The sequence below is a fragment of the Lissotriton vulgaris genome, chromosome 6 (genome assembly GCF_964263255.1).
Source record: "Lissotriton vulgaris chromosome 6, aLisVul1.2, whole genome shotgun sequence".
In the NCBI taxonomy this organism is placed as follows: domain Eukaryota; kingdom Metazoa; phylum Chordata; class Amphibia; order Caudata; family Salamandridae; genus Lissotriton; species Lissotriton vulgaris.
The window spans coordinates 1,032,060,860-1,032,085,708 of NC_141694.1; the positions used below are offsets into that span (position 1 = coordinate 1,032,060,860).

The window sequence follows — 24,849 nt, forward strand, 5'->3', positions numbered from 1 at the left end:
GATTTCTTGACAGGACAGCTACTTTATAGCTTGGTTAAATGCATCCCATTTTTAGGGCGGAGCCTAACAGACAGCGTAGCAATCTGGTTTGCTATTGACACCTTGGGGATATTCAGAAAGCTTCCTTAGGAATGCATTCCACCCGTTTCTTACCATTAGTTTTAAATTTATAACTCAAATTTTCTGCCTTATCATGTGAAGGCTTTATTTGTTTTAGGCTGTCCAGGGTGAGGTTTTCCCGTCCAAGGAGCAAAACATTACCACACCAACTTCCCCTGCATTCCTCCACCTGTGTTTCTTTCTCTAAAAAGGCCTGTAAATCTTGCTCTTATCTTGTCACATTTGCTGTGTATTCAAAGACCGAGGTCCAACAGGCTCTGTCTTCTGACGGAGCTTGGTGTTTACTTTTCTTTCCCTGATTTTCAAGTGAAAGGATTTATGTGACAATCTTGCTGGATACTGGGGGTGGAATCGTTTTTTTTTAGCACTCAACAACATTTAAATGAACTGTGCAAGTATTTCAGAATACAAAATTTGGAACACAAATAAAGCACACGTTTTGTTAAATCTGAAACGTGTTGGAAGCAAACACTTTAATATGATCAAAACAAACCATTAGACTAGGTGATGCCATTTCCACACATTATTGTTTGTGCGCTGTATAGTTTTATTAGTAAAACTGTATGTCTCTGCAAATGTAATCATTTCAATTGAAACTGTGTTGTCTAATGGCAGTGTGCTACTACACCGTGAACACTCCACTCTACTCTGCACCACTCCATGCCACTGCACTCTGTTCTGCACTACTCCACTTTACACCCCTCCACGCCACTGCAATTAATGCCACTCTACTATAAACCACTGCACTCTATGCCAATGCACTCTACATCACCGCACTCAAATCCACTGCATTCTAAACTGTACAACTGTACTTTATACCACTGCTTTCTATCCCAATGTACTGTCACTGCACTCTACGCCACTCTACTTCACGACACTCTACTCTGCAACACTGCACTCTCGACCAGTTAACTTTATGCCACTCTACTCTGCACTACTGCACTCTATGCCAGTTAACTCTTAGCACTCTACTCTGCATACTGCTCTCTATGCCACTACACTTAATGCCAATGCGCTCTGCATCACTCCTCTCCAGCCCACTGCACGCTACTCCACTGAACTCTATGCCACTACACTCTATGACACTGCACTCTATGGCACTCTACTCTATCCCACTGTAATCTACACTACTCTACTCCATTCCACTCTATGCCACTGCACTCTATACCACTCTACTCTAAACCACTGCATTCCATGCCAATGCACTCTATTCAACTGTGCTCTATGTCACTGCACTCTATGCCGCAACACTCAACACTTCACCACTGTACTCTATGCCACTGTTATCTATGCCACTATGCTCTATGCCACTGCACACTTTGCACCTCTCACCACTGCACTCTACAACACTCTACTCTGCAACACTGCACTCCACTGAACTCTATGCTCACTCTACTCTGCAACACTGCACTCTATAACAATGCACTCTACTCTTCATACTGACTCTACACCACTGCACTTGATGCCACTGTGCTCTGCATCACTCCACTCTTGCCCACTGCACGCTACGGCACTGAACTCTATGGCACTGCACTCTGTGACACTGCACTTTATGCCACTCTACTCTATTCCACTCTAATCTAATCTACGCTACTCTACTCCACTCTACTCTGTCACTGCACCCTATGCCAATCTACTCTAAACCACTGCACTCTATGTCAATGTACTCTACACAACTGCACTTTAAGTCACTGCACTCTATACCTTAACACTCAGCCACTGTACTCTATGCCACTCTCTATGTCACTCTACTCTATGCCACTGCACTCTATGCTACTCTACACCACTGCACTCTACAACACTCAACTCTGCAACACTGCACTCATCGGCACTGAACTCTATGCTCACTCTACTTGTACTATTGCACTCTATTCCAATGCACTCTGCACCACTCTACCTTGCTTTACTACACTCTATGCCACATCACTTTGCATCACTCTATGTCACTTTATTCTACTCTACATCACTGCACGCTACACCACTGCACTCCTTGTCATTCTAGTCCGCACCATCCCACTCTGCACCATTGCACTCTGCTATACATCACTCTAATCTATGCCACTGCATTCTACAATGCTGCATTGTACACTGCTGAATTCTATGCTGCCACCACTCTATGCCACTGCACTCTACATCACTATACTCTGCAATACTCTACACCAATACACTGTACACCAGTCCACTCTACACTACGTCACTCCATGCATTGCACTGTATTTTACTCTACATCACTTTACCCCACTGCAATCTATGACACTGCACTCTACCCTGCACCACTGTACTCAACACCACTCAACTCAATGGCACTCTTCTTAGCGCCACTCTACGCCACTGTACTCTAAGCTAATGCACTCTACACCACTCTACATCACTGCACTTTACTACACTTTATTCTGCAACACTGTACTCTATGACACTGAACTCTATACCACTTTTCTCAACCCTACTGCTTTATATGCCAATGCCACTAGGCCACTGCACTCTACGCATCTCTGCTCTGCATCACTGCACTGAATTCTGCAGCCCTTCACTCTATGCCACTCCACTCTATGACACTATATTCTTCATCTTCACCACTTTACACAATTCCTCTCTGAACTACTTTATACCATTCCTCTCTGCACCACTCTATGCCACTGCACTGTGTGCCACTCTACTTTGCACCACTGCACTCTATGCAACTGTGCTCTATGCCACTCTACTCTGTACGACTGCACTATCACCACAGCACTCTACTATGCAACACTCTAGTCTAATTAAACAACAAGGGGTGGTGATGGACAGAGTTTCTGAATTAAGCAGAATACTCTCACCCAGTCAAGAGATCAGGGCTAAATCCAACACCGTTTTTTAGCTCACTGCACCATCCCAGCTCAGAACCTGGCTATATGCAAATTAGTCTGTTCCTGACCCAGTGCATGCTGGGAACAGGGCAAACCAAACTACAAAGCCAATTCTTTCACTGGGAAGGAAACAAGCTTCCGGGGACCGGTTTCTGGCATTACAGCCGTCTTCGGCCCGGCTTGCTTGAATCCTGATGGTGCAATGAGCAAGGGACTCACATCTGAGTATACCCTTCCACGCTTATGGTAGACAAAATAATTAAACAACAAGGGGTGGTGATGGACAGAGTTTCTGAATTAAGCAGAATACTCTCACCCAGTCAAGAGATCAGGGCTAAATCCAACACCGTTTTTTAGCTCACTGCACCATCCCAGCTCAGAACCTGGCTATATGCAAATTAGTCTGTTCCTGACCCAGTGCATGCTGGGAACAGGGCAAACCAAACTACAAAGCCAATTCTTTCACTGGGAAGGAAACAAGCTTCCGGGAACCGGTTTCTGGCATTACAGCCGTCTTCGGCCCGGCTTGCTTGAATCCTGATGGTGCAATGAGCAAGGGACTCACATCTGAGTATACCCTTCCACGCTTATGGTGGACAAAATAATTAAACAACAAGGGGTGGTGATGGACAGAGTTTCTGAATTAAGCAGAATACTCTCACCCAGTCAAGAGATCAGGGCTAAATCCAACACCGTTTTTTAGCTCACTGCACCATCCCAGCTCAGAACCTGGCTATATGCAAATTAGTCTGTTCCTGACCCAGTGCATGCTGGGAACAGGGCAAGCCAAACTACAAAGCCAATTCTTTCACTGGGAAGGAAACAAGCTTCCGGGGACCGGTTTCTGGCATTGCAGCCGTCTTCGGCCCGGTTTGCTTGAATCCTGATGGTGCAATGAGCAAGGGACTCACATCAGAGTATACCCTTCCACGCTTATGGTGGACAAAATAATTAAACAACAAGGGGTGGTGATGGACAGAGTTTCTGAATTAAGCAGAATACTCTCACCCAGTCAAGAGATCCGGGCTAAATCCAACACCGTTTTTTAGCTCACTGCACCATCCCAGCTCAGAACCTGGCTATATGCAAATTAGTCTGTTCCTGACCCAGTGCATGCTGGGAACAGGGCAAACCAAACTACAAAGCCAATTCTTTCACTGGGAAGGAAACAAGCTTCCGGGGACCGGTTTCTGGCATTACAGACGTCTTCGCCCGGCTTGCTTGAATCCTGATGGTGCAATGAGCAAGGGACTCACATCTGAGTATACCCTTCCACGCTTATGGTGGACAAAATAATTAAACAACAAGGAGTGGTGATGGACCACCCCCCTTTTCTGAATCGTTTTGGCCACTATAGGTGTGGCAGGGTATACTCAGACATGAGTCCCTTTCTCACTGCACCATCAGGATTCAAGCAAGCCGGGCCGACGACGGCTGAAATGCCAGAAACCGGTCCCCGGTAGCTTGTCTCCTTTCTGGTGAAGAGTTGGCTTGGTAGTTTAGTCTGCCCTGTTCCCATGATGCACTGGGCCAGGGACAGACTGATTTGCATATAGCCAGGTTCTGAGCTGGGATGGTGCAGTGAGATAAATAACAGTGATGGATCAAGCCCTGATCTTTGGACTGGGTAAGAGTGGTCTGCTTAATTCAGACACTCTGTTCATCACAACCCCCCTTTTCTGAATCGTTTTGGCCACTATAGGTGTGGCAGGGTATACTCAGACATGAGTCCCTTTCTCACTGCACCATCAGGATTCAAGCAAGCCGGGCCGTCGACGGCTGAAATGCCAGAAACCGGTCCCCGGTAGCTTGTCTCCTTTCTGGTGAAGAATTGGCTTGGTAGTTTAGTCTGCCCTGTTCCCATGATGCACTGGGCCAGGGACAGACTGATTTCCATATAGCCAGGTTCTGAGCTGGGATGGTGCAGTGAGATAAATAACAGTGATGGATCAAGCCCTGATCTTTGGACTGGGTAAGAGTGGTCTGCTTAATTCAGACACTCTGTTCATCACCACCCCCCTTTTCTGAATCACTCTAGTCTACGGCACTGCATTCTATGACACTGCATTGTATGTTGCGAAAATCTATTCTACTGCACTCTATGCCACTGCACTCTATGGCACTTTACTCTACTCAAAGTCCAGCATGAAGAATCCAGTATGTGGGAGAGGAGGCTGTGAGAAGCAGGGAGAGCATCACAGATGGTGTCACTGTAGCACGAATATCCTGTCAGGCGTCGTGGATGTTCATTGCTAGAGCTTCGTACTGGCAGTCAACTCAGGCTATCAGCGCTGTATGCGAAGTGCAGATCTTTAGTTTCCGGTTACCGCTGATGGTTGCTGTAGCACAAGGAGTCGGGTCCACCAGAGTTTTGATTTGGTGGTTGTGACGGGAGGCAAGATCTCAGAGTGGACGGGCTCGTTCACAGTTGCAAAGAGCCAACAACTTCAGGATTTCTCCTTTTCATCAGCAGAGTGCACTCTGATGCCAACCAAGGGTACATGACCTGGTCAGATGCCTCTCGTGGACCACCAGGGACTCATTCTTGCAGAGGACAGAATGGCTCAGGTAGGTCCAGTTGCAGAAGATCAGCTGGGCAGTGTCATGGAAGACACTGGAGCTTGTTATATCCCTTTTATCTCTGAACAGGAGGTCTCTAGCTGACCCTTGGAGTCACCTCAAATAGCCCAGTATGAAGAAACAGGTCCAGTATTCCTTTTCAGACAGTAGTGCAGGTCTGAGGCAGCAGGGCAGTCTCTGGTATCAGGGCAGTCCTTTTTCTGTAGCATACACATGTCCAAGAGTGTACTTAAGAGTTTGTTTGAGAGTCCAATATTTAGACCTGGTGCCAGCTTTGAAGTGGATGATACTTCTAGACTTCGGTCCACATCTGGCATTGGAATTTCTCTCCCTACCTGCCTTGGTTCCAGGATGTCTAGAGACACAAATGGCTACTGAGACGATCTTTGTGTGTGCTGAGGCAACTCCTTTGAAGTGCAAGTGTGGTAGGTGATGTTCATCCTGCCATCACTCAGTCTCCCTTTTTCATTCTGTCTGGGAGATATACACAAAAGGCAACTCCCAACTACACCTATACATGTGATCTAGGCTACAGGTTGCAGGCACCAAATGGGTAGGACAAGACAATGCTAACTCTCTAAAAGTAGCCTCTTTCTAATTGGGACCTAAAATTCTACTTTTACATTACAAAAGATTTTAAATTACAATTTTTTAGAAGCCATCCATAGTATGTATTGTATTGTATTGTATATTGGATTTATATAGCGCTTATCACCCAGGGGTCTCTAAGCGCTTGCCTTGGGAACCCGTCCTGGCTTTTCCCTGTGAGATAGCCCCTACAGGGCATCCCCAAGGTAAAAGCCAGGCATCCCGCCGTGGGGGGCCGTTGTGGAGATTAAGCAAGCTTAATGCCCAGAGTTGCAGAGTGTGAACCCATGATTAGGTCAAGCACTGAAGCGAGAATTATCGAGTCCGTGGACATTTGAGCTCAAGACCCTGCCGCGTCGGAAATTAAACCCTGGTCCCGGGTCTGACCTCTGCTTCAGGGTCTGCCTGCTCCAACCAGTGAGCCACACTTCTATCTGTTGCCAAGCAAACGTTATCACTTATTAAAATTAACAAGGTAATCCAATGTTATCCTATTTCAGAGGTAAGCCTTTACGTGGTGAAACATTAATTTAGGAGTTTTTAACAAACAGGACATGTAAAACTTAAAAGTAAATGTCCAACATGTCAAATAAAATGCACCCTGTCATAAGAGAGGTGGTTTAGGGTCTATCCTAGGGCTGACTTATATAAATTACAAAGAAAGGTTTAGGCCTGGCAAAATGTTTATTTTGTCAGGTCAAATTGGCAGATTAAAACTGAACACAAGCTGTAATGGCAGTCCTGAGAAATGTTTAAAAATGCTACTTAGGCGGGTAGCAGAATGAGGGCAGCAGTACCACTAGTAGCATTTAATTTACAGGCCCTGGCTACATATGGTACCACTTCACTAGGGAGGTACAAGTAAATGTTAAGGTGCCAATAGCGTGTAAGCCAGTTTGACCAGGTTTAAAAGAAATTAGTATGAACAGTTAGCAATGGCAAGTGCACTAAGTCCTAACAACCAGCAAAAACAGTTTTTAGTAAGTAGGAGGGGTGAAGGCAAACAAGTTTGTTGGTGACCCTGCAGAAAGGGTCAAGTCTATCAATTGGGAAGTAATTCTATCCACCATTATAACACCAACGCTCAGAGTTAACAAATACATATTTGGAGACAGTGAGATGGTCTAGACAGATAACAAGGTAAATGTTTCATGAAATGGACACAATAAGGCACATTTAGATTGTTATTCTGGGTAGGAAACAAACACTACAGTATTGAGACAAAATATTGAGTAAAAAATATCACCAAACTATCGATTAAAAAATACTGTGACATGGAAATATCATCAGCAAGAATATCGATTTTAAGGTAAGTAATATCAAATTTTATAATACCAAAGTCAATATTGTTTGCAAAGATAAAGTTGTTTAAAATATTGTTTTTCTGATTATTGTTATGTATTTTAGTATATATTTTAAATTTATATGATGTAATGTTTTATATAATTATTGTTTTTAAGAAAAATATATTTGTTAATTTTTTAGTAGTTATTAATATTAATTTATTTAAATGTTATGTTTTTTAGTTCTGTAGATGGAGGTTTAGGGTGGGAAGTAATTTGATTATTAAAAATATGAATATTTTGTATTTATTATTATTTATTTATTTAATTGATATTTAATTATGTTAATTGTGCTATTAATTTTTTTTATGTAAATTTCATGTGCGGGTTGTGGGGTTTAGGGGTAAAGGTTAGGAAGTAATTTGTTTTTAATTAATAATAGTTGTTAATTAATATTTACTAATTTGATAATTAATTATGTTAATGGTATGATTGTATAATTGTTTTTTTTTTCAGGTGCAGGTTGTCGAGTTATAGGGGTTAAGGGTGGAAAGTAATTTACTTTTAATTAATTAATAATTAGTTGTTAAGTAATATTAATTAAGTGATAATTATTTTGAATTTATTGTGTAATTGTTTTTTTTGGGTGTGGGTTGTGGGGTTTATAGAGACTTGGGGCCTCATTAGGATGTCGGGCAGATAGCCACCGCCATGCGGGCGGTGGCGATCCATCCGACATCCTTCCCCACCCGCCACCTTTATCCCCCCGCCATGTTACTATTGCAGGGGGACCACGGTGGACGCGACCGGGCGGAAAAGGGTTCTATACGGTGGCGGTATCTGTTAGACGCCGCCATCCATATTAGGACGTGGGCGGGAACACGCTTTTCCGTGGCGGAAAGGCATGCGGGAATCTCCTGCGGTGGCCTGTTGCGGGCCCCCAGGGATTCTGGGAGGTGGGGGCCGCACATGGAGGGTACCTATGGTACCGCCTGCACTTCAATGTACAAGGTGGCAGGCACCGCACGGTGCCTATCACGTTGTGCATTGAAGTGCGCAACGTGCATTTTTAGCATTGCAGCGCATGTTAAAAATGTTGGATGTGCTCGCCAGTGTGGCGGGCGCATTCTGATGGCCCCCACAGGACTGCCGCCCTTATGGCGGACGGTCCCGTTTTACGTCGGGATGTCCGCCCGCCATCCTAATGGGCCCCTTAGTGTGAAAAGTAATTTATATTTAATTAATTAATAACTGACTGTTCTTTAATAATATTTAGTTGATAATTACTTATGTTAATTGTTTAATAAACATTTTTTTAGCTGCGGGTTGTGGGGTTTATAATGGTAAAGGTTGGGGAGTAAATTAATTTTAATGAATTACAAATTATTTGTAAATAATATTAATTATTTAATTGACAGTTAATTATTTCCTTTGTGTAATTATTTTTTTAAGTTTACTTCTAGGTGTGGGTTGTGGGGTTCATAAGAGCAAAGGGTGGGAAGTTCATTAATTGAAATGGATTCATATTTAATGTTTAATTAATAATAATAGCTTAATTGATAATTATGTTAATAGTGCAATCATTCTTTGATATTTAGATTTTATATGTTGGTTGTGAGTTTTGGTTTTGAAGGGGTATGGGGTGGGTTGGAAATTAATTTAAAGTAATCATTAACTATGTTTTTAATTAATACCAATTAACAATTTGATAATTAATTATGTTAATTGTGCCAGGATTACTCTGTTACATTTTATGAATGTGTTGTGTATTTTGTGGGGGTACATTAATTATAATTATTTAATCATTATTAATAAATTAATAATAATTAGTGTGTTCATTCATATTTATATTAAAAGTGTTAATACATTTCTTTAATGTTAATTTTTAGGTGCAGGTTGTGAGTTTCGTGGGGTTATAGGGTGGGAAGTAACTAAATTAAATTAATGTAATGAATATTGTTTTGTTAATTCTCGAGAGAGTTTCCACCTTTGATTACCTTGGCGTAACTCTCAATGAAACTATGTCTTGGGGATCACACCAGAGCAGGGCCAATCTAAAATTGACACAGACCACAGGGGGTATCGCGCGGATGTTGAATGGCTCCACATACTGACCACTGGGGCCGCTCATTCAGATCTACAAGGCGCAAGCCAGGGGTGCTACTATGTATGGGGCGGAATTGTGGGGACACACATCTTGTCGTAGTCTGTCCTTAACAGAGAATAAATTCATTAGACAGATAGTCGCACTTCCGCCCAGCACCCCGCTCCTCCCCCTGAAGTTAGATCTGGGTTTGCGTCCCATAGCTGACGAACTAGGCTTGAGACCCATAGCCTTCTGGCGAAGGCTGTGGAGTAGCGACGAACTTCTTGCCTATAGGGCGGAACTAATGGAGCTACTGACTCACCCGAAAGCGCTATTGATCCCCTGGATAAAATACATCCAAAACTCCTGTATGGCACTGGGGCTCCCCGACCTTTGGTCTAACCCTGCTAATGCCTCATTAAACATTTCAAGGAGAGCTTTGGCTATTGCTTATTATGAACATAAATTAGCCACGGCCCTAGACAGTCAGTGTGAAGGGTCACTAACTTCTATTTTTCTGCAAAGCAAGGACTCCTACAGGCAGGAGAGAGTTTTAGATGCTATCTCCCCCGTGCTGGCCAGGAAGCTGTTTCTCCAATGGAGATACGGCACATTGCCTCTACGATCCTTTACCAGCTCCTGGTCATCACCCCCCTCCACCAAGCAGTGCCCGGCTTGCGCTGCCGCGGAGGAAAGCGATTTACACGTGGTCCTGTTTTGCCCAGCTAACAAGGCAGCGAGGAAATACTGGCTCTTACCATTGATCAGAAATCTGGGTTGTAGGGAGTACCTCCCAATGTATAGAATCTTAAAAACTGATGCCTCTAGTTTAACTGTATTTGTATTAGCAAAATTCCTCACCAATGTCTGGCACACTCGCACCCGTAATTTGAAGATGCAGGCTCCCTTTTAATTTTAAGGTTTACAGTTTCTAACGTAGTTTTATTAGTATGTAATCTCAAGGTTTTATATTGTGTCCCATCTCGCTCCTCCCGTTTCCTGCCAAAGTCATCGAGAAGACCGTCAACAATCAGCTGGCCACCTTCCTCGAGACGAATGGATCCCTCGACCCATCGCAGTCCGGTTTCCGTGCCAACCACAGCACCGAGACCGCCCTCATCGCCGCCACCGACGACATCCGAGCCCTGATGGACAACGGGGAAACAGCGGCCCTCATCCTCCTAGACCTCTCCGCGGCTTTCGACACGGTCTGCCACCGCACCCTAGTTCAGCGCCTCAGCAACGTCGGAATCCAGGAGAAGGCGCTGGAATGGATCGTCTCCTTTCTCGACGGAAGAACACAAAGAGTCCGCCTACCACCGTACAAGTCAGAGGCCACCAAAGTCATCTGCGGCGTCCCTCAAGGATCCTCACTGAGCCCGACTCTCTTCAACGTCTACATGAGCCCCCTCGCGGCCATCGCACGCCAACACAACCTCAACATAATCTCCTACGCCGACGACACCCAGCTGATCCTCTCCCTGACCAACGACCCCGCCGCCGCCAGAGCCAACCTGCACGAAGGGATGAGAGAGGTAGCCGAGTGGATGACGACGAGCCGCCTGAAGCTGAACACAGATAAGACGGAGGTCCTCATCCTGGGCTCCTCTCCCTCCGCCTGGGACGACTCCTGGTGGCCCCCCGCCCTGGGCACCGCACCCAAACCGACGGACCACGCACGCAACCTCGGTTTCATCTTGGACTCCTCCCTCTCCATGACCAGGCAAGTCAACGCCGTCTCCTCGTCATGCTTCAACATCCTGCGCATGCTGCGGAAGATCTTCTGGTGGATCCCCACAGAGACCAGGAAGACCGTCACCCAGGCCCTCGTCACCAGCCGACTGGACTACGGCAATGCACTCTACGCCGGAACCACCGCCAAGATCCAGAAGAGGCTCCAGCGCATCCAGAACGCCTCAGCCAGACTCCTCCTCGACATCCCACGACACAGCCACATCTCCGGACACCTAAGAGACCTGCACTGGCTCCCGGTCAACAAGAGAATCACCTTCCGCCTCCTCACCCACGCACACAAAGCTCTCCACGACCAAGGCCCGAGCTACCTCAACAACCGACTCAACTTCTACGCTCCCAAACGCCACCTCCGATCCGCCAGCCACGCCCTCGCCGCCGTCCCACGCATCCGCAGAGCCACCACAGGAGGAAGGTCCTTCTCCTACCTGGCCGCCAAGACCTGGAACTCCCTCCCGGCCGACCTGCGCCTGACCCAGGACCACCTCTCCTTCAGGAAGAAGCTCAAGACCTGGCTGTTCGAGCAGTAGCGGCACCCCCCGCACCCCCCCCCCAAAGCGCCTCGAGACCCTACGGGTAGGTAGCGCGCTCTATAAATGTCTTTGATTGATTGATTGATTATGTTTGTCGATTTTATAGTGACTATATATGTTTTACTGTATATCTTTGATGGCCAATGGCCGAAATAAAGATTGAATGATGAATACAAAATTTCTAAATAAAATATATATTTGTATGAAAATTATTTTTGTATTTTATTTATAATAACATTTTTGGGTATTTGTGATATGTATTTAACATTGTAATCTGTTTTTCTATATTTAAATACATTTGCATTTTATTCTACAACATATTTACATTTTTCTTTACTTGCTTTCTGTTTTTAATAATTTTATTTTGTTTAAGATATCTTGTTTGTTTTTAATCAAGCACTGACTGGAGTGGTAAAAGTAAATTACATCCATCTACAATTCAACACATTCTCTACTCTTGTGCTGACTGGAGTGGGAATAGTCAATTTTACCCCCCTCCCCCGGCAATCCAACACTTGCCCTACTGTTGCAGTGAATGGAGTGGGTACAGTCAATTAAGCCCCCCTGCACTCTGCACAACAGATCCCCTACTGTTGTATTGGCTGGAATGGGTACAGTAAATATTACCTATCCACAATCCACCACTTTTACTACTTTTGCATTTATAGGAGGGAGATTTGTTAATTCTACCCTGGTTTATTATTTTTGCATTGTGTGAAGTGGGAGTAGTACATTTTTTATATATTTACTGTAATACTTTGGGTTGTTTTGTATAAATTGTAGTTGGTATAGTATATGTATTACATTCTCTATCATTTAACTTATTGTATATTGTTAATATTCATATTATTATGTTTTTGTTTATTTAAAATTATAATTTTTAATTATTGTTTTTAATGTGTAAAATGTTTTTTACAAAATGTTCTTAATTGAAAGTTGTTTTTTATTTAATTAGAACAATTTATTTTTTAAGGCTCATTACGATGGCGAATAGACTTCGGTCCGTCCGCCACAATTTCGGATTTGAGACCTTCCCCCCATGAGGCGGCCTCCCCACAATTCGAATTACAATGTGACCCTCACCACGGCGGTCGCATCACCTATATTTTGCTTTGTGGCACCATGTGGTACCTGCCACATGGTGCAGGGATATGCCCTAATGCCCTTGACCCAGTACCAGCGATTAAGAGGGGCCTGCTACGGGCCCCCAAATCCATAACCGCCATTCGTTGTGCTGCGGTTTCTCCACCGCAAAACGAATAGAGGAAAGGGATATCATAATCACTACGGCGGTGCTTGCAAGGCATTGCCGCAATGTTGGGCTATGATTCTATCCCAAGAAGCGGTCGTAAAAGGACCACCTGTCAGAACCGTGGCGGACGATTCCCTCGGCCATCATAATATGGCGGTAGAAAACATCGGTACGATGGTGGGAGACCCGCCACCGTTATGAGCCCATATGTGTTTTCTTATATATATATATATATATATATTTATATATGTATATATATATATATTTTCTCTCCACGAGCCCCGGTAAGGCTTAACCGCCGAAACGCGTTGTTTGTTGCCGCAATAAACTGTTCTTTCCAGAAGGAAGGTGTCCGAGTATCTTTTGATACAGCAAAAGATTGTTTAAGAATATATATATAAAATATATATATATATATATATATTACCTACTGGCGGTCGCCAGTAGGTAGTTATAGTTAGGATTTTTTTCAATGTTAAATCTGAAAATTCTATTTGGAATAACTTTGGCGCCGGTTGACGAATCTGCCTGAAAATTTCCTCAAAATGGCCTCGCGGCGTTCCGGTCCTTCCCTGAAAGTTTGGGGGGGATTCGTCAAGCGGGGGCCGAGATAAAAGGGGGGTCCCAAAACGCGTTTTCCCCATGTTAATTTCCATAGGGCGGTCGATTTCACTTTTAGCCCGAACGGCTGAATGGATTTCCACCAAACTTGGCAAAATTGTAGGGACTGGTAGCCCGATGTGCCTTTGCTATGTCTCAAGATATGTGCTCCAGTGGATTTTGAGTAATTAAGGTTCAAAAAAATATATATATCTATAGCCGCGCTCCGGTACGCGCACCGGTACGCGCACCGGGCGCTTACCGCGACTTGCGCGCAGAAAGCTGATTGGCTCTGGGGTGTCTGTAAACATTCTAAACAGTCCGGAGCGGCCGCCATCTTGTGTCTCGGTAGGATCGAGACACGAGAGGTGGCCAAAACAAAGAGGGAAATGACCATAAGGGGGCAGAGTAGACCCCCCTTGACCCCCTAGGTTTGATGTGGGGGCCATAAAAGGGCCCCGCGGAGCAAAAAAAAAATTTTTTTTAAATTTGATTTTCGCGGGGTGAGCGCCCGGTACGCGCACCGGTACGCGCACCGGTAAGCGTACCGGGGAGCGTACCATGGGGAAAAAGAATGACAGTTTTAAAAGTAGCTGTTTAAAAAAAAATGTTTTGTTGTTTTTTTTATACATACACATACATATATATAAATGCATATGCATATATATATATATATGCATATATGTGTATATGTGTGCGTGTAGAGAGAGGTAGAGAGGTAGAGGTAGAGAGGTAGAGAGGTAGAGAGGTAGCGGTAGAGAGGTAGAGATTAGTAGAGAGAGAAGAAGAGAGAGGTAGAGAGGTAGAGAGTAGAGAGTGAGTAATAGAGAGTAGAGAGTGAGTAGTAGAGAGTAGTAGAGAGCAGTAGAGAGAGTAGCAGAGAGTGAGTAGTAGAGAGTAGTAGAGTGAATAGTAGAGTGAGTAGTAGAGAGTAGTAGAGAGTGAGCAGTAGAGAGTGAGTAGTAGACAGTAGTAGAGAGTAAGTAGTAGAGTGAGTAGTAGAGAGCAGTAGAAAGTGAGTAGTAGAGAGTAGTAAAGAGTGAGTAGTAGAGAGTGAGTAGTATAGAGTGAGTAGTAGAGAGTAGTAGAGAATGAGTAGCAGAGAGAATAGTAGTGAGTAGTAGAGAGTGAGTAGTAGAGTGAGTAGTAGAGACTAGTAGAGAGAGAGTAGTAGAGAGTAGTAGTGAGTAGTAAAGAGTGAGTAGTAGAGAGAGAGTAGTAGAGAGTGAGTAGTAGAGAGTAGTAGATAGTGAGTAGTAGGGAGTAGTGAGTAGCGAGTAGTAGGGAGTGAGTAGTAGAGAGAGAGTAGTAGAGAGTAGTAGAGTAGTAGAGAATGAGTAGTAGACAGTGAGTATTTGAGAGTAGTGGAGTAGGAGAGAGTAAGTAGTAGAGAGTAGTGGAGAATATTCCAAAGTTTGGCACAGCACCACTTTCACAATGAGTCCAATCAAATCATATCACTTAGAGTCCTTATTGAAGCGCTGAATCTTGGTGTATATTCAAATGCTTTTATTTTCCTTAAGTTTATGTACCACAGCCAGCCGAAAGGTTTCGTTCTGTACAACAGAACTTCTTCAGGGCGTTCTTATTTCCTTCAAGTTATGTCGGTATCCAGTTGTCATATAACTAGATATTTCTTCCAAATGTTAGACGAGACATAAGTATATTCTTATTCAAAGTGACTAGGTATCAATTTTACCCACACAATTCGGGCAGACTTGAGTAATTTATAGCATCCTCAAAGTCAGTCTTTCAAAAATTCCAAAGTATAGGACATGATAATCCAAATCCAAATGTTTCTCAAGAAAAGTAATTTACAATCGTTCGGAATATCGGTGTTTGGGCAGATATGATCCAGGGTCCCCCAGTATGCAAGGGGAATTAGTCCCCCCTCTACAAACGCGCCAGTGGCCTGCATTGCAGAGAGGTGTAACAAGGGTGTGGCCTCATTACACTTCTCTGCAATGCAGCTCCCTCGCGCATACTGGAGGCTCCTGGTGGACCAGTTGACCCCAGGGACCCCCAGTATGCAAGGGGAATTAGTTCCCCCTCTGCAAACGCGGCAGTGGGCTGCGTTGCAGAGAGGTGTAACAAGGGGCATAGTCTCATTACACCTCTGCAATGCAGCCCCTGGCGCATACTGGAGGTTCCAGGTGGGCTAATTGGCCCCCAGGGGCCCCCAGTATGCAAGGGGAATTAGTTCCCCCTCTTCAAACATGCACGGGGGCTGCGTTGCAGAGAGGTGTAAAAAGGGTTGTGGCTTCATTACACCTCTCTGCAATGCAGTCCCCTGGCGCATACTGGAGATTCCTGGTGGGCTTTCAGGTGTTATATAGTTAGGAATTAGCATTAAAAAAACCTTTGAAATTCACTGAAAAAACCATAGGTTTCACACCAGTTATAGTTAGGAATTAGCATTTAAAAAACCTTTGAAATTCACTGAAAAAACCATAGGTTTCACACCAGTTATAGTTAGGAATTAGCATTTAAAAAACCTATTAAATTCACTGACAAAACCATAGATTTCACACCATTTATAGTTAGCTGGAAATTTTACTGACATAAAACCATTGAAATTCCCACGTTATAGTTAGTTGGACTCACTATAACTTGCGCGCCTGTAATGCACTGCTGATGACGTCACATATTACATCACTCATGACATGGTCAGTGACATCACTCATGACATCACTGATGACACCATCCTTGTGACAGAGTGACAGACCTAATTTCAGTGTAATGTAACACTTGAAACACATATTCAAAAATAGAAACAAACATTTTCAAAAAAATGGAGATACCCAAACCAGTAACAACAACCAATTCAGTAATTCCACCATCTATATACACATCCACTCATTCACCAACAGTTCTATATAGTCACTCATATATATACTCACTCATCATATGTAGTGATACACCTATACATCCTGTTACACATCAGCAGTCATCCAAAAGTTACTCACACACATACTCACACATGCAAATAAACTATTGAACATCCATTTATTTGCATATACATTTATACACACACTACCACCTTACTTCTAAGGAAACTTACCCATACTTACTCTCTTAAACAATCACTTATAGAAACACATACTTATTTAAACAGGAACTCCTACAATCTCTCACTATATATACTATACTCACTTATATACATCAATACTCACATATACTAGATTAAAACATATGTTGTTACTAATGAAGACACTAGTGAGACAGTCATTCACTCACTAACACACACATATACACACTCATCCACCCATACAGTCCTGCACATATGCTGTCTTCAAAACACATACAAACAGTGAGTCAGTCACCAACCCCTGCAGCCACTTATACACAAAGAGAAACACTGATACAAACATTTAAATATTTAAACAATACTCGCTAATATATGTATTCACTAAGATACACGTAATAAGCCAGTTACCCAACCAATTTTTTTTTTAAAAAACATCCATTTACACACTTATTTAAACATTTATTCTTCCATCGACCTTTACAAATACATATATAAAACAAATTTATTTTTCAGAAAGACACACATTCACTGGATGGTGTCATCAGTGATGTCATGAGTGATGTCACTGACCATGTCATGAGTGATGTAATATGTGACGTCATCAGCAGTGCATTACAGGCGCGCAAGTTATAGTGAGTCCAACTAACTATAACGTGGGAATTTCAATGGTTTTATGTCAGTAAAATTTCCAGCTAACTATAAATGGTGTGAAATCTATGGTTTTGTCAGTGAATTTAATAGGTTTTTTAAATGCTAATTCCTAACTATAACTGGTGTGAAACCTATGGTTTTTTCAGTGAATATATATATATATATATATATATATATATATATATATATATATATATATATATATATATATATATATATATATATATATATATATATATTTATTCACTGAAAAAAACATGAGTTTCACACAGTTAAGAATTAGCATTTTAAAAACCTTTGAAATTCACTGAAAAAACCATAGGTTTCACACCAGTTATAGTCAGCTGGTCATTTTACTCATACTAAACGTTTGAAATTCCCCCGTTATAGTTAGTTCAGCTAACTATAACTTGCGCGCCCGTAATGCACTGCTGATGATGTCACATATTACATCACTCATGACATGGTCAGTGACATCACTCATGACATCACTGATGACATCTCAAATGACATCACTGATGACATCACTGATGACATCATCCAGTGGATGTGTGTCTTTCTGAAAAATAAATATTTTCTATATATGTATATCTAAAGGTCGATGGAAGAATAAATGGGTAAGTAAGTGTCTAAATGGATGACTTTTTTGTAAAATTGATTGTATAACTGACTGATTAATTGTATCTTAGTGAATACATGGGTTAGTAAGTAATGTTTAAATATGTAAATATCTGTATCAGTCTCACACATTTTTTGTATAAGTGGCTGCATGGGTTGGTGAGTAGCTACATGAGTGTCTATATAGGCTATTAGTTGTTTTTTTGAGTATCAGTATGAGTGTCTAAGTGTTTATATGGTTTGGTGGGGGATATTACTTAGCACATAGATGCATTAATGAGTGACTCACTGTTTATATGTGTTTTGAAGACAGCAGGTGTGCAGGACTGTATGGGTGGATGAGTGAGTGTATAGGTGTGTTAGTGAGTGAATGACTGTCTCAATACTGTTTTTATGACTAAGTACATATGTGTTAAACTACTATATGTGAGTATTGGTGTATATAAGTGAGTATATGTGAGAGTTAGAGATTTTGAAGAGTTCCTGTATAACTAAGTATGTGTTTCTATAAGTGATCGTTTAAGAGAGTCAGTATGTGTATGTTTGTGTGTATTGCTGTATATGCAAGTAAATGGATGTTTGATAGTTTATTTGCATGTGTGAGTATGTGTGTAAGTAACTCTATGGATTATTATCGGTGTGTAACAGGATGTATAGGTGTATGAGTACATATGATGATTGAGTACATGAATGAGTGACTATATAGAACTGTTGGTGAATGAGTGGATGTGGAAGCAGATGTTTGAATAGGTTGTTGTAACTGGTATTGGTATCTCCATTTTCTTGAAAAATTTAGTTTCTATTTTTGAATGTGTGTATAAAAATTTATATTAGAGTGAGAGGAGGTCTGTCATCCTTTCACCAGGATGATGTCATCAGTGACATCATTTGAGATGTCATCAGTGATGTCATGAGTGATGTCACTGACCATGTCATGAGTGATGTAATATGTGACGTCATCAGCAGTGCATTGCGGGCGCGCGAGTTATAGTTAGCTGAACTAACTATAACAGGGGAATTTTAAAGGTTTTGTATGAGTAAAATGACCAGCTAACTATAACTGGGGTGAAACCTATGTTTTTTTCAGTGAATTTCAAAGGTTTTTAAAATGCTAATTCCTAACTATAACGTGTGTGTAACCTATGTTTTTTTCAGTGAATTTGCAAGGTTTTCTAAAAGCTAATTTCTAACTATAACGTGGCTGAAACCTATGTTTTTTTCTGTGAATTTCTAAGATTTTTTAAATGCTAATTCCTAACTATAACGTGGCTGAGACCTATCGTTTTTTCAGTGAATTTTAAAGGTTTTGTAAATGATAATTTTTAAATGTATTAATTGTTATATTTTTTATACTAATTTACAACATTGTTTTAAAGTATTTATTTTTAGATATTTTATTTTTTAAATTACATTACATATTTTTAATATAAATTGAAAAAAATGTTTTACAAATATTGAAATTGTAATTTTTTTTAAAAGTTATATATATTTGATATAGCAAGCAATGATATCCTATAGAAAGAACTTCAAGTTACTGATAAGTTCAGTTAAATTTACTTTTCAGGAAAAGTAGTGAGCTGAAAGATGCAGCACTGAGGTCTCTCCAGATAACAGGTGAGTAAATCGGAATTCGTAGTTTGGCTGATTTTAGAGGAATTTTTTAAAGTTCCAAAACTCCACACTTAGAAGAATTTCCAAGTGAAACCAGTCAATCTTAGCCTATGGAAGGAAATTCAAGTTACTGTAAGTATGGTTAGAATTACTTTTCAGGGTCAGTAGTGGGCTGAAAGATGCAGCACTGAGGTCTCTCCTGATAACAGGTGAGTAAATCGGAATTCGTAGTTTGGTTGATTTTAGAGGAATATTTTGCTCAATAGTGAAGGAAGGGGGCAGGGCCTGAGGTGAAATGTGTGCAAGCACGCCCTGTGGCGCATTTTAGTTTGGGGAATCAATTCCTCTTCAATCCTGAGGTCCCCTGTGAACCAACTAGCCCACCAGGTACCTCCAGTATGTGCCAGGGAGCTGCGTTGCAGAGAGATGTTCAAAGGGCACGTCCCCTTTTTACAACACTCTGCAACGCTGCTCCGTGGCGCTTACTGGAGGTACCTGTTGGACTAGTTGGCCCCTAGGGGACCTCTGGATTGAAGAGGAATTAATTCCCCAACTTAAAACGTGCCACAGGGCATGTTTGCACAGATATTACCTCAAGCCCCGCCCCCTACCTTCACCACTGTGCAAACACGCCCCGCAGCACGTTCTAAATTGGGGGATTAAGTCCCCTTACATACTGGGGGTCCATGGGGGCCAACTAGCCCACCAGGAACCTCCAGTATACGCCTGGGGGCTGCGTTGCAGAGAGGTGTAAAAAGGGGCGTTGCCTCATTACACCTCTCTGCAACACAGCCCCCTGGCTCGTTTGCAGAGGGGGGAACTAATTCTCTTAGCATACTGGGGGTCCCTGGGGGCCAACTAGCCCACCAGGAGCCTCCAGTATGCGCCAGGGGGCTGCGTTGCAGAGAGGTGTAATGAGGCCACGCCCCTTTTTACACCTCTCTGCAACGCAGCCCCCTGGCACATTTGCAGAGGAGGAACTAACTTCTCTTGCATGCATGCTGGGGGTCCCTGGGTGCCAACTAGCCCACCAGGAACCTCCAGTATGTGCCAGGGGGCTGCGTTGCAGAGAGGTGTAATGAGGCCACGCCCCTTTTTACACCTCTCTGCAACGCAGTCCCCTGGCACGTTTGCGCAGGGGGAACTAATTCCCTTTGCATACTGGGGTCCCTGGGGGCCATCTAGCCCACCAGGAACCTCCAGTATGCGCCAGGGGGCAGCGCTGCAGAACCACACCCCTTTTTACACCTCTCTGCAACGCAGCCCCCTGGCACATTTGCAGAGGGAGAATTAACTCCCCCTGCATACTGGGGGTCCCTGGGGGCCAAATAGCCCACCAGGAACCTCCAGTATGCGCCAGGGAGCTGCGTTGCAGAGAGGTGTAATGAGGCCACGCTCCTTTTTACACCTCTCTGCAACACAGCCCCTGGCGCGTTTGCAGAGGGGGAACTAATTCCCCTTGCATACTGGAGGTCCCCTGGGGGCCAACTAGCCCACCAGGAACCTCCAGTATGCGCTCGGGAAGGTACAGAGTACAATACAGAGTACTGTACAGAGTACTGTACTTCGTACCCCGCTATTTGAAAGTGGTGTTTTGAGGCTGCCTGCTCCACCATAAGAGGCGTTTTGCTGGCAGAGTGGGCCTCCTTATATCAGGCAAAACTTGTATGGATATATACATATATGTGATCAGGGGCTCGTGAAGCCCGAAACGCGTCGTTGCAGGCTGCGGAAGTAACGCAAATAAAAACATATCTTGCCTGATCTGCTGTGGTGGTCTGAGTTCCTTCTTCGCCGGAACATGGAAGTGGTCAGAAGTGGTGGGAATTGTTTGGCATATATATATATATACATATATATACATATATTACCTACTGGCGGTCGCCAGTAGGTATATATAGTTAGGACCTAGTTACCATAGGAAATTCTGAATATTCTATTGGGAATAACTTTGGCGCCGATTGAGGGATCTGCCTGTAATTTTTCATAAATTTGCCTCGCTGCGCTCCGCTCCTTCCCTGACAGTTTCGGGGGGATTCGTCAAGCGGGGGCCGAGAAAAAAGCGGGGACTCAAAACATGTTTTCCCCATGTTAATTTCCATAGGGACATTGTGAAGACAACTCTTAGAGGATCCCTCCTCTACAGACCTCCAGGACCCCGCGCAAAATTCAGTGAAGACATCACGGACTTCATCACCCCACACACGCTCCCCTCCAAAGACTACATCCTTCTGGGAGACCTCAACTTCCACCTTGAAAAGATCAACAACCGCAACACCGCCACCCTCTTAGACAACCTCGCCAACCTCGGACTTAAACAACTGGTCACTTCCCCCACCCACATCGCAGGTCACACACTCGACCCCATCCTCACCTCCAGCAATCATGTCTCCTTCAGCCACACCACGGATCTCCTCTGGACTGACCACAGCTGCGTTCACTTCACCTACAACAAGCCGAAACACATCATCCACCTCCAACCAACTCTACAAAGAAACTGGAACAAAATCACCACGGATCAGATCTCCACATCGCTCCTTCGAACCTCCCCAGCCCTCTCTTCTAACGCCAACGAAGCCGCCTCCAATCTCACCCTTTGGTTATCCAACACCGCCGACACCTTAGCACCACTGAAAAAACGTCAACACAAACTTGGCAACAAGAAGGCCTCATGGTTCAACGATGATCTCAAGAAGTCCAAGAAACTGTGCCGCTCCCTTGAAAAGGCCTGGAAAAAAGACCCATCCACTAGCAACAAGGACGCCTTCAAAAGCGCCACCCGCACTCACCACCAACTGATCCGAAAAGCCAAGAAAACAGCATTCAAGGATCGACTTGACAACAACGCCCACAACAGCAAGGAACTTTTCAACATCGTCAAGGAATTTTCCAACCCCTCGGCCAACTCCAACGACATCACCCCCTCTCAAACCCTCTGCGACTCCCTAGCCTCTTTTTTCCACAACAAGATTGCTGACATCCACAACAGCTTTGACAACCAACCCGGAAGCCAACCCACCCTACCATCTGCTGACCATCTTCCCCCCGTAAACACCCTTAACGCCTGGAACCCAATCTCCACTGAGGACACCATCCGCCTGATGAATTCCATCCACTCTGGATCCCCCACAGACCCATGCCCTCACCACATCTTCAACAAAGCAGACTCCGTCATAGCTCCGCACCTCCGAGACCTCATCAACTGCTCCTTCAACTCCGCTACCTTCCCAGAAGACTGGAAACACGCTGAACTCACCGCCCTTCTGAAAAAACCCACAGCGGACCCCACCGAACTCAAAAACTACCGCCCCATCTCGCTTCTTCCATTCCCGGCCAAAGTCATCGAGAAAGCCGTCAACAACCAGCTCGCCGCCTTCCTCGAAGCCAACAAATCACTCGACCCCTCACAATCTGGCTTCCGAGCCAAACACAGCACTGAGACCGCCCTCATCGCAGCAACAGACGACATTCGAACTCTACTGGACAATGGAGACACAGTCGCCCTCATCCTCCTCGACCTCTCTGCAGCCTTCGACACAGTCTGCCACAGCACCCTTTTACAACGCCTCAGAAACATCGGAATCCAAGGAAAAGCACTGGAATGGATCACCTCGTTCCTCACCGGAAGAACCCAGAGAGTCCGCCTCCCACCATTCAAGTCCGAGGCCTCTGAAATCATCTGCGGCGTACCGCAAGGATCCTCACTCAGTCCCACCCTCTTCAACGTATACATGAGCCCCCTCGCGGCCATCGCACGCCAACACAACCTCAACATCATCTCTTACGCGGATGACACTCAACTGATCCTTTCTCTCACCAAGGACCCCAGCACCGCCAAAACTAACCTACACGAAGGAATGAAAGAAGTCGCCGAATGGATGAAACACAGCCGTCTGAAACTGAACTCAGACAAAACAGAAGTCCTCATCTTAGGTACATCCCCCTCTGCATGGGACGACTCCTGGTGGCCGGAAGCCCTCGGAAAAGCACCCATCCCGACCGACCACGCACGGAACCTTGGCGTCATCCTGGATTCTTCACTCTCAATGAACAGACAAGTCAGCGCCGTATCCTCTTCCTGCTTTAACATTCTTCGCATGCTCAGAAAAACATTTCGCTGGATCCCCTCCGAAACAAGGAAAACAGTCACCCACGCTCTAGTCACGAGCCGACTGGACTACGGAAACACCCTCTACGCAGGTACCACCGCTAAACTCCAGAAGAAACTACAACGAATCCAAAACGCCTCAGCCAGGCTCATATTAGACATCCCACGCAACGAACACATCTCTGGTCACCTTAAAGACCTCCACTGGCTACCCGTCAATAAGAGGATCACTTTCCGACTGCTTACCCACGCACACAAATCACTCTACGACATCGGACCAGATTGCCTCAACTCTCGACTGTCCTTCTACACCCCCTCCCGCCAACTTCGCTCTTCCAGCCAAGCCTTCGCCACTGTACCTCGCATCAACAAGACCACCATGGGAGGCAGATCCTTTTTATACCTGGCTGCCAAAACATGGAACTCACTTCCGGCTTACCTTCGCCTCACCCAGAATCACCTAGCGTTCAGAAAGCAGCTTAAAACGTGGATATTTGACAAATAATCCTCCTCCCCTTCCTAAGCGCCTTGAAACCCTCTGGGTATGTAGTGCGCTATACAAATGTTATGACTTGACTTGACTTGACTACAGCTCGAACGGCTAAATGGAATTATACCAGATTTGGCAAAATGGTAGGGCCTGGTATGCAGATGTGCCTTTGCTATGTTTGGTGAAAATCCCTCCAGTAGTTCTTGAGAAAATTGAATTTGAAATTTTTCAAACAGCATTTTCTATGGGACCTTTAGACACGGCTACAGCCCGAATGGCTGAACAGAATTACACCAAACTTGGCAAAATGGTAGGGACAGGTATGCAGTAGTGCCTATTCTATATTTGGTGGAAATCCCTCCAGTAGTTGTTGAGAAAATTGAATGTGATCAAAATATATATCTATATGCGCTCACCTTACGCGCATATAGATACGTAAGGGATCACGCACGTACGCGTACGTGCGTGATCCCTTACGTGCGCGAGCGAGTTTCTGATTGGCTGGCAGTCGACTGTCAACATTCCAAACTGTCCAAACCAGGAAGTGTTGGCCACCATCTTGTTTTTCAGGAGAACTGAGGCACAAGAGAGCCCAAAACAAGAGTGGAAAGCATGGGGGCAGGGTAGAGACCCATCAACCCTCTAGCCCTTCTCAGGGGGTCCCAAAAGGACCCCCAAGGGCAAAAAAATAAAAAATAAAAATCGC

General features: G+C 44.1%; 1 protein-coding gene across 3 annotated transcripts in view; it reads left to right on the forward strand.

The window, feature by feature from the left end:
• SMOC2 (SPARC related modular calcium binding 2) overlaps window positions 1-24,849 on the forward strand; it is a 1,727,408-nt gene that overhangs the window by 1,277,227 nt on the left and 425,332 nt on the right. The gene's annotated exons all lie outside the window — the stretch shown is intronic.